Here is a 14,816-nt window from a genome sequence, read left to right on the forward strand (position 1 = left end):
TGTTAACGCACTTCATAGGTGCCGATTACACATGGCGTGGAAGCTAGCGCGAGCTTGAATCCCCCGATTGTGGAGTGAGGCGCTGGGTCTTCGTCCGAGTACAGCCTCCGCGTCTGGAGCTGCAACTCGCACATGAACCAGCGTGACACGCTCGCGCGTTCGTTGGCGATGCTAAACTCCATCAAGGCTGAGGACAACAGTGACACAGACTGCGTGGCCAGACCAAGCAGCTGGCTTTATAGGCTGCACGCGAGGTAAGAGTGACCCCTTTACAGCAAAAACAAGGAAGGCCAGCATTGCCTCATTCAATGACATTTCATTTTGTGGGATCGCTGTCGAAAGAGAGACTATGTAATGAATCCCGGTATTTATTCGCACTACATACACATCGGGATCAGGAGAGTAAGCCGGAGTGTCATATTCTTTCAGCAGAGAGGCTCTGGATGCTACCCCAAATTCACTAACAAAGTTCAGACTTGCGGAGAGCGTTGTAGGATGCGTTTTAGCGTCCAATCCGTGCGTACTTAGGCTTTACAGCAAAAGCTGCTAAGGGAATGTCAGTGTATGAATCTACCGCCACTAAACAGCGAATGTCTGTTCCATTATTCGGAATTTTCTTTCGCTCGCATACAGCTTGAATTTTAAAAGAGAAAAGAAAAAAATGCGCATCAAGCTTGAGACACTGTACTGAGTAATATACTACAAACGACAAATTTCTATAACCTACCTAAATATCGGGTGATAAGATAGGGACAGCAACATCGATAATTTATCGTAAATACGGAGGCGCAAAGTAAAAAAGAAGACGCGGGCTTCTTAACTGTTCCCTTTTCTACGGGCACCTGAAGTATGCAGTCATGGAAAAGACACAAAATGAGTTATTAGTAAGTTAGTTAGTTGTTCAGTCATTCAGTCAGTTAGTCAGTCAGTTAGTTAGTTAGCTGGTTAGTTAATTAGTTAGTTGGTTAGGTCCACTTGAAGAACACAACAGGAAATTTTCAGTCTGTCGTATTTTAGGACGTTGTTTCTTTCGTTCTGTCGTCTGACGTTCTGCTGTCTTTATACTATAGTGTGACGTCCTGCAGTCGAAAGTTCTGTAGTTCCTGATCAATGTTTAATTAAAAATTTACATGGACCTTTTTAAGGATATGTAAATTTATTTGTACAAAAAAAGAAAAATATAAAACTACCCGCCCTTGATTCGAACTTGGGCCCTGAGGATCCCGAGCCCAGCATCTTACCACTGCACCACTACAAACTTTTATTTTTTTTGCTTTATTGCATAGAATTATCGGCACTGTCAAACCAATGCAGTTACTTTACATATGAACATACATGAGAAACAAATTCACAGATAGTATACAGTCAAATGGCAGTTCAAAATTCTGGCAAACACAAGCGTCCAGACGCGAAATCCATTCAGGGATGGGATCATATGTAGCCACCACACGACGGACTTGAGCAGTCTCTTCTGGGAAGATAGACCTTGTCGAGCGAGGTGGCTTGGCATGTCTGTCGATCATTCAACTTTTCCATAATGAATAAAGTCTTAATAACACAAACAAATCATATGGTGTATTACTGGCTGTCTTTTTGAAAGGAAGGAACCGGATACCATAATATGTGGAGGAAAGTCTTTTTTGATAGTTCTTTGTAAAATGTCCCAAAAATGAAATTCGTCACGACAAAGTATAAAGCAATGTTCTATTGTCTCGGGTTGATTGCAAAGTCTACAATTTGTATTCCAGGGTACGTACCGTCCTTTTTCCTGAAACCATGTTTTAACTGGCAGTGGGGAGGTGTGCAGCTTAAAGAAAAACGTTTTCGCTGCTGGCGCAATGCACATTCTACGGACACGGCAAAGGACATCTTGAACAAATAGAGACAGATGCGGCTTTCGGTACAGATGTTCAGGGAAAAGGTTATCTATAAGTGCTACGTTTAGCGACGTGCGATTAACGGTAAACAAATATTCAAGTGTGAATCTGGCGTTTAAGAATGAAATAGGGTCGACAAGTTCCTTTAGGAAGCCCCATAACGGTAGTTCTTGAGCAAAGTTTGTCGTGACAAAAAGAAAAGGGAGGTGTAACGCAAGACGTACTCGATTAACTGCGAGAAGGAATAGATGACGGACATTTTTAAGGTAAAATAAGCGCAAGACTAATTGTCGCGCAAACAAATGACCCATCGCACCCATCGGAAATTATCTCCAAGACAGAGTGAGAGTGCCGCCAGACCGGGCTAGAGCAACGGCCAAAGGAGAAGCGTGCTAAACCAGCGCCTCCTTTCCCCCGGCTTGCGCGCGTTTTATCACGTGACCACCTATATATACTTGGGGCACCCATCCAGTCACTATACATCTCGGCTCGCCCTCGTACACTTCCTTTATCGCGCACAGCTAACGGCGCAGGATAGGTTCTTATCGCACTTGACTTTATACGTAAGTTCACGCCAACACCGACAGATATATTTCGGCGGTTGTGTCCATATAATTACTATCGCAAAATTCGCAATAAATAGAATATTTTACTAAGGACCAACCACGCTGCTTCTCCATGTCGTGATAGAGCGGTGAACGATAGTTCTAGAAAATGTGTTGCTAAATCTCCGCCAAATGACTACGCTCGCATTTGGTGACAGCGGCACACAGTCGCAAGAACTTGTGGAGGAAATACCGGAGTTCTGGCAGCTTCAGGTGCACTAGATCATTGAGTAACATAGGCGGCTTTGTAGTTGTACCTTACATCAGAGCAAACTGCACTCGACAGAAATCAAGGGCAGCCGCACCGTTATAGCTAAGCAAATTAAGGACAATGAAGCCGCGTCTTCACACTTCGAGCACGCTCCGACAGCCCAGCGATAGATATTTCAAACACAACCACACTCGGACGAGCAAATTTTGCTTCTGCCAAGTGAACGTAGCGGGTGTTTCAAGACGCGTGTTAAATTCATGGCTGTTTCATTCGTGAACATTACTTAAGTGACGTAAAATTATCAGTGAGCAAAACAGTTTTTCTTTCAACGCAAGGAAACAAAACCGAAACTAGCGCAACTGTTTTGCTCAGTTGTGCGGATACAAATGATTCAAAGCTGAAGCCGCGGCTGAAGCCGTCAATAGCATGACGCCATTTTGAAGTTGCGCTGCATCACGCGAGAGTACGTCGTCGTTGAGTAGTTCTGGCATCGCTGCGTTAGGGGCGACTGCAACCAGGCGTTGCAGCAAGTTACGGTGGGAGCTGCTGTCCGTGCTGTAGATTGCGACGAGGGGGACCGCCGCCAGCAGCAGCGTGTCGCCGATTTCGCTTTTGCCGACATCGAGCAAGTGCAGCTCGCCGGACCGTCACAAGCGCCCGAAGTGCTGCGGTTTGCACTGCATCTTTCATTCTGATATGGGAGATCGCAACGGACAGAGACGACCAGATGCATACGAACGACCTGTGCCATATTTCTCTTAACGTCTCAGGTAAGCATATCAGCTTTTGTTCCGAGTTTACAAACGGCGTGTACTCGGCCCTTCCGGTATGGCTACATTTTGCGCCACGTTTCTCTTGGCAGTTCACAGACGTTTCTTAGGCATGCGTGCGAGTATGTATGCGAAAATACTACTCACAGACGGAAGCCTCAGGAGAGCATCTGAAATTATTGCAAAGCTGTACTGCCAGGAGAAACACCGTTCTTAACGACTCTAGTGACGAGTGGCCTGTCGCATCGAAAAATCCGTAGAATATCAAGTACTGCGTAACTTGAAGTGTAGATACAATACTAGCACCAGTGTGACTTTCGCATGGCGAAGACAGGTAGTCGAAAAGGCAGCTTGTGTATTCTGAAGATTTACTAGCGCTTTAGGTATATTACCGCGAATAATAAAAGCGCTACAACGCTGTATGGCAGTGTCAGGCGATGTGGCAGCACATATATTTTAAGAGCGGTAAAGCGGCTGCCTGCACAAGCGAACAGACACAGCGCTTTAAAATGGCTGAAAGAGAACAAATTTTTTTGCATTTGGCTGTAAGTAGAAAACACATTATCTCACAATCTAAGTCTCTAATGTATTATTTTTACGTAATCTTTGTTTTCACGGTTGTAAATATTTAAAAGCATGAATATGCTGCAACATTTATATAGTAAATCCTACTAAGCTTACAAAACCTGGCTGTGTTATGTGGTGAAATTGTAATACTGCTACTGGATTTTTTTATATTGAGTCCGGTGGTTTTATGAAAAAAAAGGTCCTTTTATGTGTAGATTATGTTAGTGCGTATATTTGCCAAGCAGAAATGAGTTGATTGCAAAGTTGTACCTTCCAGTGAGCTGCATATGAACCCAAGTTTATCCTGTCTTGGCTATTGTAATGTGCATACAACAATTTTAAGTATATACAGCTGTAGTTGGCTTAGTTGCTGCAGCATATTTTGTAAAAGTAGAAGGCCATTTATTATTTTGCTGCTTCCATGCAGAAATACCTTTTTTCTTGTAGCAAGAAACGCTGACAGTATTGAATGAAATGAAGTGTGTTGTATTTTTGTACTAACTTAATAAACTTAATAAAGGAAATTTCGTCTGCCGTGTATTGGAGATTAGTTTACCTTCTTGTACTAAACAATGCGTTATGTCCTCGGCTACTGCTGTTGTCCTGTGTATTTTTATAATTTTGAAATGTATTTTATTTTAGGTATTCAAGAAATGGCAACAGCCAGAAGTCACCATCTTATCCTGCACGTTATGGGTGAGACAAATCGTAGCAGGCGCTTTTGCATATCTTATTAGCATATGATGCTATTTGTTGTAATTTTTGTGTCCAGTTTCCTGTCTTTATGCATTTTACGAGCGGCGGAACTGAACATGCACCTGAGCCTGCATAAAGCGGAAGATCCCAGACTGAGATGAAGAAGTGTTTCAGCCAACAGTCTGGGTACCCACATTCCCTTCCCTCCTAATCCCCATCAGCGGCCTAGAGCCGTCCCCTTCCTTAAAATAAAGGCTTTATTCATTCATTCATGCATTTTACTATTATTGCGCAAAGGGTAACAGTTTTACATTGAGACAGAGTAATCGCCCAAAGGGGAGACATGGCTGGAGGAGACAACACACACACGCCTCCTTTGTCCGTATCTCTATATTGCGCAGTTACTCTGTCGTTATCTACCAACAAGCCCAAGTTCCTCATCAGCTACATTTACTAATGATCCGTTATTACAGTTTCATTGACATAACATTGAAAGTACAGAGGTACACAGGAAGACAGACTTGAACTGATGAAGAGCCGTAGAACAAGGATCGCTGGAGCCAATATTTCGACAAAGAGAAGGAAATTTTTTCTTCTCAAAACGTTGGCTCCAATGAATTTTCTTGTTCCATCACTATTTACGGTTAAAAGAAAGCATTATTGCTCTTGCTGAAGTATTATGCATTATGGCATAAAAATTAGCAGGGTGTATTCTATATTCCAGTGCTAGAGCGAAAGCCAGGAAAACATGATGTAGAGAACCACATTGTTATTTCTCACTGCCCACTTTGGCCAGCTTCATTCCGAGCTTGCACTTTGTTGCATTAACGACCACTGGAATTCGTTAATTGAATTAGCTTGGTGATTTGCTTATATTAAGAGATTTTGAACTTGTATTAATGCAGCTTAACATAATGCATGTAAAAATAATTTACAATGACATATTAAGGTGGCAGGCTTGTAGTTGACTAGCAGATCACTTGATGGTATGAGCTCAGGTTTCAACCGAGCTTCCATGCACAAAGCGGTTACACATTTTTTGTTTCATTGTTTGGATTTTCATAAACATAAGTACCGTTTGTTTTTTGTCGGGCTTCTAGTTGTGTCGTAGGACCTAACTGTTTACCTTTATTTGTATTGGTAGCCATGTTACACAGACAGCTCAATTTTTATTGCAAATTGTGACATGGTAGGACTAAGAACATTTGTGCAAATTTGTTGCAGGTACACTCTGGCGGCTCCTACCCCTGTGTCCTACCACCACCCTGTCCTGACTACATCCACTAGGTAGTTGGGAGCCTTTGGCGGCTTCTGCCACTGCATCCTGCCGCCACCATGTCCCGACTACGTCCACTAGGGAGTTGGCAGCCTTAGTGATGATGCCAGCAGGCTGACAGCCGACAGAAAGATTCAGGTAAATACCTGTAATTAAGCGGCGTCTTTTTGAGTGAAATGGCTTGTAGTCACTCAGCAATGAAAGAAGTAACTTCGAAGCAGGTTAGACTTCCTGCTATCTGTGCAGGGATGCTCATGTCCATGCATTTTGTCTTAGCCGCCAAGAGGCTATGTGTATTAGACGAAATGCGATGCAAATTTTGAAACAAGAGACCACTTGTACAATTTTTTTCTTGCTTAACACAAAAACTACTTTGATAAAGCTTTACCAATTTAAAAACAATACAATGTACTCTCATACATGGTATTTGGCATAAATTTACTAGGGCTGCCTCAATGGTAAGTAGGCCGATAACCGTACGCCAAAACTGACTTCTTTCCCAAGTTCATCCTCCTCTCTCTGCACTGCTGCATAATGTATCTTTCTGATACCATTCTTGCACACAGCACAAGTCCTAAACACATGGATTGCATAAATTTGCAGCTTTTGCTGTAGGTCACTTCTGTGAAAATAAATTTAATAAGCCATTTTGTCCATTTTTAATCAGCCATAATAAACTGAGCAGTGGCTAATAAGCAGTTAAGTTTTTGGTGTAAGGCCTCTCTTCATTTTCGTTAAAAATTTGGCCCTCTTAATGAAGGAACCAAATGTTTGGCTATGCCATTTTATGATGCATACTTTGGTGCGTTACACAAAATTTGACATAATGTTTATGCCAGTAAAAAATTTCTTTTGCTTTAAGTATTGCGTGAAATTGAGATTTGTTCTATATTGAAGGGCCCTCAGTTAAAGAAATTACAGGTGGTCGTGTGCCAGGTTGGAACAGCTTGCATGGAATAGCCTACTTACACAAATAGGGATGGTCATGTACACTTGACTTTATGTTAAGATACTATTATTGATCCACAAAAGACAAAATGAAGGATTCCATCCTATAAGCAGCTCTTCACATTCATTTCCACTTTTGCACATTTATATACCTTGAGTCTGGTGACTTGTGTCTGTTTTCATCATCTGCTATGTGCAGATGGTAAACTTCAGATTTGCCCTATGGTACAGAATATTTTGGTGCTAAATATATTTATCTGTGTTTACCAGGTTGCCTCGAAATTTTACCCAAGCCATGCCGCACACTCGGGCCAGGCCTCTTGCGAACGACGTATAACCAGGCTCAACGCATCAGGGTCGAGGGAGTCCGGAGATCAAGGCAACCTGCTGTGCAACCAGCGTGCAACCTTTGGTGACCCGTCTACATGTGCTACCTATTTCACAGCTGTGCCTCACCTCCCATCTATCCAAACAGCATCACCGGCTGTGATCACTTATCAAACCATGGATGAATGTTGGGGTGGAGTGATTTTAACAGACATTCTATTTGTCTCTTCAAATTCTTTGCAAATATTTCTCTTATTATAACTCATATGTGTCTTTAGTATATAGTTTTTAATAGTTCCTTTCTCTTAGAATTCTCACCATCAGCTCCTGCTATTCTAATGTATACCTGCCATTAAGCCCCGTTTCTTGTAGTTCTTTTGTACTTGTGGATGTAATTGATAGGTTCTTATTTCTTGTTGTACAGAAGGCTAAAATGCGAACTTACGGCATTTTTTCTTCCTTTGATAATCTACAGCACTGCAATGTGTTCAAGAAATGTAACATAACACGGGCTCCGGTGCAGGATAAATTTAAGAGCAATATAGAGTACTTATTTGAAGCACCCGTTATTTTTGAAAAACTCAAAGATATAGGAGCACAAGAAAGAATATATTGAACTAAACATGGGTTCCCCTCATAAGTCTGGTAATAATGTGACTTCCTTTCACTGCAAAGATACTGGTACTCGCATACAAGGTTTGAGACATGAAAGCTATGATACCCTTGGCATTTCTCGGTGCTTATTTGCCACACTGACGAATTTCAAAGGCAGCATAGGTTTCATGCACACATTGGTTGTATTACACCTTTTGAGTATTGCATTTCTCAAACACATGGGTTTGCAGCAGTGCTTTAAATAGCAGATGTATTTCCTAATTTTCAGAATTTGTTAGTGCAAGAGTAACGCTACAGATCATGTTAAAATAATTTTACAGACTATATGTCCATGGATACATGCTTCTTCTGATGATGTAGCATTGCCATGTGGTCGGGGGATGAATGTCTATTTCAGATTTAAATATTGACTTCCAGGCCTGAGTTAGTCTCCTACACTGAGTATTCTAGGTCAGAGCCCTGTTACTAGAGGAAAGTGAATTAAACTAGGAATTATAAACATCAAAAGATCTTGTTCGGGACAGTAATGTAACAATCAGCAAGGTTCTTTGTGCATTCATTTCCAGATTTGCGAGATTATATTTTGACTGGTTTCATTAATGCGAGAACAAATATTTGTTTATTCTCATGCTAGAGTTGGCTGCCCCCATTCGCATACAACCCCTTTACAGGCTAAAAATTAATTGTTTTTTGGTTTTGCGCCCTCAGTGTTAAGGGATGCAAACCGTGACATACAACAGAATGCAGCAAAATGTCTAAGGAATGCAAGCAGGGCATGGGGCTTTTTAGGCAGATGCGTGCGTGTGCTATTTATAAAACTCCCGATGGTATGCCTCAAGGCATTTTGTAATCCTTTGGTAGAAACACTGACACCCACTATTAAGGGAAAATGCTCCTCGAAACAACTTTTTTAATTATTTGTACTAGAAATTTGGATGTACTGCCATTCATAGGGAGTTTTATGTAGATTTGAATTGTCATTGGTTTTTGTGTAGCTGGTGTTCTTTAGTTATGTCCTACATAGTGGCAATATATTTTTATGGGCACTTGTGTATAAAAGCTTCGCAAATAGTTTCATGCTGTATCTTATTTAGCTAGTTGTATACCGCAAAGTGGTGATACCTATCCGAACAGCTTGTACAATTACTGGAACTACGCAAAAAATATTAGGCCACTTTAAATAATTTTTACAGATTGCAATTTAAATTAGATATTGGTATTTTGCTTATCTTGAAGAGTATGTATGCCAAATTTAATTTGTATAGGACAATTATAAGTGCACAAGGTCATTCTCATGCTATTGTGATAAAAAATTATTGAAGTATTCTCAATAATTTTTTTTCAGGGTTACATGAGAGGTATGCAAGATTAGTAGGCAGGCCTGCCTGCCTGCCTACTAATCTTGCATACTTCTAGTAACTTTACGTGCTGTTTGAATAGATATCGGCACCTTGCAGTCTACAGGGAGCTGAGTTAGGTGCAGCACACTGCTTTTTGTGAAAATTTAATACACAAAAAAGGGCCCGCAAATATCACTATGTATTTTGCCATTGTGTAGGACATAACTCAAGAAGCAGCTAAACAAAAACTAATGGAACATATAAAATCTGCATGAAGAACTCTACAATTGGGTCTCTTTTCAAACCTCTAGTACAAATAATAAAAATATTTCAAGTAATATTCAATCGGCAGAACGTTCGCCTTGCTACAGTGACCTACAACATAGTGACGCAAAGCTTAAGGCAAGTCCTCTTATCGAAGCGAATCTGGGCTGTCTTCCCAAGGGCTTCAGTTAAAGACGGTGAATTTTCCTGCATTTGCCAGAAGTGCAATACTGAAACGTTTGTGAATGTGCAATTGGTATTGTCACACTAACAGAAAAAAAGACAGTTCTGTGAAATGTAGACTTGAGACGTGACTTTGTTGGTCATTTAAATTTTGACTCCATATATTTATTTTGTGTTTTGTACTGAGTGTTTCAGCGGTGACTGCCACTAATTATTGAACATAACTGCTTCATGACAGTGCGGCAATTTTCACTAACAGAAATTTGTAGCAGTGGCAGGCATTATAATTACAGTACCCAATAATGTCTACTTTGTAAGAACTCTGACTAGCACCAGTTCTGAGATACATATACCCAAAAAGTAATGGTCAGATAGATTTCTCTTCCACACAGAATTATCCCACAAGGCTTACAGAAGGCTTTTTGGCAAAGTAATATCTGAAAGAGCAAAGCATGTTCCACCAAGTATGGTGACAAATATTTCAGAGCTGCCAGCCTGAGGACTCCTACAAACTAACAATACCTTCAGCACTGACTAGTTTCAATAATGGGATGTCAGCATTCTGCTGAAATTAATGAAACTTCAATTATTGTGATCTTGTTTAAGAAGACATTTGAAATTAACATACAGTTATAATCTCTGTCACTTTTGTAAACATTGCCCAATTATTTTTTCAGGCTACAATTTTGGTAATAATGGTATTCATTGCAGAAAGAGCTAGTACATGGCATTTAATAAAAAAAGGTACTGGTCATTGTAGATTTTCTGTCTTCAGCATTTGTTCTGTTCCACAGCTGTTTCTTGAAATCTGAAATGATGTACCCATCTCTTTGTTAGCGATAAACAGGGAAGTCTGTCAGTATGTGTTGTTTAAAATGGAGCTGATCAACCCAATAGTTAGGCTATTTGCTAATTATAAATTACAACGGTAATAGTACTGGACCATAAAAACAGACTGATGCTTAATAACAGCTGTGCCCAGCTACATCCACGCAGCTGTGCTACACAGTGTGCATGTGTTCAAAAGAGCCAAATGCCCCAGAGAGAAAGCAACTGTAACTCATTGTTCGTCATCTTGTACAAGCAGATTATGCGCTAGATGTAATTTATGCTCAGTAAATACATAAGTCAGTCATGTGAGGTGTCTCACTTTAGGTTGCAAGTTGGAACTTCTTGCAATCTTGCTTGTTTTTAGTTTGTTTCCTTTGTGAGCATGAGTCACTTAGTTGCCTTGGCACATATTGTCAAAACTGTTTCATCACTGGGAATCACAAAATTTCAATTACACATAAAATTCCCAGTTACTGATATGGTAGACTTCGAGCTTAATTCTCTTATCTTTCATATGTTTATTTACCAAGTAGTTTTATCATTCATTGAAACATATCCATGCAATGCACAGTAGTAACCCAAAGTATAAATATCTGTTCTTGCTTTCTACCCAGCTCTACAACATTATGAAGATACAAAGCAAAACTATAAGTTTGCAATTGTCCCCCATAGCCAGAGTTTCGCTTAGAAATTGAAAAACAAAATTGACATACTGCTATGGTATGAGAGTTGCTTTGGGCACCAAGTGAACTGCATAGCACCTGTGCTGGAGTACACAACAAAGCAGAAAATCGCACCAGATTGGAATGGCAGTGGTAAGTTAAGAACAGATGTTTAATTTCACGCACCATTAATGTGGCTTATTATCTGCTCCTGTTTTGTTTTGTGGGGACGCATACATTGGGAAGACAATTTTTTGCACCAATCTTGCCTTAGCGGGACACCAGAGAAAGGTAGAAATCAAGAATGGGTATTCACACTTCGTTGCCCACAGTGTATTATCTGGATGTGTTTCACTCTACAAAAGACTACTGTGGTAGATAATCATAAAGACAAAAACAAAAGAATTAAAAGAGGTATGTGTCGGTCATCCTTGCATGACCTCGAATGTTTATAGAAACACTTCTTTCTGAATATGTGCCAAGCCGTAGGGAGGCTTTACGTAACTCAGTCATGCTTTCCAAGTTAAAAATAGGAATAAGGACAATCACAAGAACATTGTATGAGTGATTTGTAAATGTGGCACCTAATGTAACTTATTTACGTATGTGCTGAGGGTAGATTACAGCCACTGCATAATCTGCTATTACAGGATAGCTTGTGATGAGTAAAAGAAGCCTTCCTCACATCTTCCTCTTTGTTTCTTTTGGACCTTGGTGCACCATGTGTATTGTTACAGCTGCATGCATGCAGCTGGGTATAGTTTGTTTATGTGTTCTGCTTCCTCCCTTGTCCGCATTATTCATGTGCTATCGTTGCCGTAAGAAAATACAGCTATGTGTGCTACATATTTTGTCAGCGTGTTTGCATTATGGCAAGTTTTGTATTAGCGGTTATTGCAATCTGTGAAATTGTCTGTGTCAGCTATTATACTTCGTCTTGGAAAAGTATGTTTGTCAACATAAATAAACAATTAGTATAAATTTTGCTGTATTTATTTTTGTAATATATCTGTTGTGAAGCTTTTACACACTGTTGCATGTTGTATGACAATAAAATTGATGCACAACTTTTTAATGTGGTATTTTTCAGATCAATTTTCAACTGACGCTAACACGCACAAGTTGTGGGGGAAAAGTGCCAACAAGAGTACCATAAGGTAAGACAGCTGTTCTTACTGTTAGATTGGATTATCAATCGCCAACCAGTTGTTTTCAGCAAGCATAGTATAACGCATAGATTATGTAATCTAAGTTGGAATATTGTTTTTATTCCACTTGATTATCTGGGTCTCCTTTGTACATAAGTGCGGCCTTTTTTATTTGTTATGTGTAGCTTGCTTAAAATGTTAAGTCGTAAGTTCTAAATAAAAAACACGTCTCGAAGAACAGTAAATAGTTTTAACTTATAAATGTTTTGACATTAGAGACTTGTGCAGTGCTGAATTGAACTTCTACTTGAGTTACATAATATTTTGGGGTCTCATTATGGTTCCGAGTTGCATTGCAGTGTCATGCATATGCACCTGCAGGCTACATATTGGATGTTTATTTAGGACTGTTTTGCTTGGTTGGCTATTGATTCCAGTTTAATAGTAATGAGAACTGTCTTGCTTTCATGGTGATTCTGTGCTGACTAATACATTTGAATTTTCCAGAGGACAACAAAGGGTGATGAAATGTTAACTTTTTGTTGCTAACCTGCCACGTCCTTTTCGGCAAGTTTGTTATGGGTTCTTTCTTATATGTTGTCTTTTCACAGTAGTCATCTTGAGAACTAGCCGTAGTCGTGTGTACTTACAGCAAAATTTGGTGACACATTTTGAACAGCGGCTCGACACTGCCATCTGAGAGTCAAACGACTTACATGGATTAGTTGTTTTATCTATTTGCAAGAGTCCTGCACCACGCACTAAGGGTAACTTGACACACACACTGCTGGAGTCATCAGACTCATCAAGAATAGTTACCCGAATCCTTCAGCAGTGGTCATGTGACCCTTTATCTTGAGTCTGACTCATGCAGAATAGTTAACGGACTCCCTCAGCAGTAGTCGTGTAACCCTTTTGAGAAGGTTAGGAGACTACTACAAGAGAGTGTGCATGACTACTGTGTGTGGAGTCTCGTAACCACCTTGTATCGAGCACAGATAGTCTCGGGACTCTCTGCCGAAAGAGTTCGGGTGTCTCCCGCAAAGTGTGTCGTATACTTGGCGAGTCCAGACTCTCCGAAAAGAGTAAGAGATACTCTTTTTTTTCTTAGTGTGCATTTGTATTTTACAAGCCAAGATGCGCTCTCACTCCACCGCGTCAACTGCCGCATCTCTAGAAGAGCAAAAGTATTGTTACCATCGATAGGTATATCGTGGAGTGCTAGAACATTGATTTTGCCTGTACAATATCCATATTGAATAATAAATTCAGAAATAGACAGTGGTGACCGGGGACATTGTTAGGGTCGTTACTGCTAATTTCGAGAGTTTTCTCTCGCTCTTTACACTTTTGAGCGCGCATATAATTCGTGTGTTCAATGCAAAATAGCTACATAAACACTCGTGGATGAGTTCATTCTGACAACATACTGGCTTCTCACGGCAGCGCTGTACCAAATTAATGAGACCCGAGAGAAGCAGCTTTGTGTAATATTTCTGGGAAATTACTTGTGTCAGTGTAACCGCACATGTAAGTCAACAGGCCTGTGTGCCACATCTTACCAAATAAAACAAAACGGATACGCAGCCATTCTCGGAGATGGTATGATTTTGATCAGCGGCCGATTTTGAGGAGGCCAGTAGGGCGTTGTTGGTGCTGCGTCGTCGCGGCATAATTATAACAATTGGCCACGTCGACTTCAATACCGGTGTCGCTGCTATCAGCATTGCCGGCTACAGAGAAGCACGATTGAATACCGTGCAAGAGAAAAGTACAGTGTATACCACCGATGCGAAATAGAGATACAATATTAAAGGGCCGCGACGGAAAGCGCTTCTGTTTGGTCTTCAGGACTCTTGACCGTCGCGACCGAATGTTTCTGTTGCGACGTGAGAATTCCTGTCGTAACCTCAGAGTCGCTGTAACGATGAAAAGCTGTTGTTCCGACTTCAGAACTGTTGTTGTCACGACAGAATGTTTCTGTTGCGACTTCAGAACTCTTGGTCTTCGTGACAGAATGCTTCTATTGCGACATCAGAATTTCTGTCGTAACGTCAGAAATGTCTGTCGCAACTACAGAAACGTCAGGAACTTCGGTCGTACAACGTAAATTTCTGTAGTTGCGACAGGAATTCCTGTTGTCTTTTTCAACTGGGCACTACAGAAGCTTGTCGCATCCCATAATTTCAGTGCACTTCTGTTGTCATCATAGGGTACACGTTGCAACGATAGGTTTCTGTCGTATAACAACCTTTTTTCTGCAGTACAACAGAAGTTGGGCGCATTACTTCAGGAACACTTCTGTTGTGACAATTGGGGGTCTGTTGCCACAATAGGTTTCCGTAGTATTTCAACAGCTCTCCCTAGCACTAGAGAAGTTTGTCGGGTTACTTCAGGAACATTTCTGTAGGTACAACAGAGTGCCTGTTGTGATGACAAATTTTTCTGTAGTACTACGAAAATCTGTTGTAGAGCTGCGGCTTTCTGTTCTAAATA

At 40.7% G+C, this 14,816-nt stretch overlaps 1 long non-coding RNA gene across 2 annotated transcripts; it reads left to right on the plus strand.

Annotated features, from left to right (window-relative positions):
* Window positions 1-3,141: 3,141 nt before the first annotated feature.
* LOC142575812 (uncharacterized) lies at window positions 3,142-12,247 on the plus strand. 2 transcript variants are annotated; one of them, XR_012826718.1, is made up of 4 exons: window positions 3,142-3,463; window positions 4,673-4,912; window positions 5,951-6,140; window positions 7,221-12,247. It is a non-coding gene; the product is annotated as an uncharacterized LOC142575812 (long non-coding RNA). The 2 variants fall into 2 exon arrangements; XR_012826717.1 differs by having other exon boundaries at window positions 4,673-4,726.
* Window positions 12,248-14,816: the final 2,569 nt, after the last annotated feature.

This window comes from Dermacentor variabilis, chromosome 1, assembly GCF_050947875.1.
Source record: "Dermacentor variabilis isolate Ectoservices chromosome 1, ASM5094787v1, whole genome shotgun sequence".
NCBI lineage: Eukaryota > Metazoa > Arthropoda > Arachnida > Ixodida > Ixodidae > Dermacentor > Dermacentor variabilis.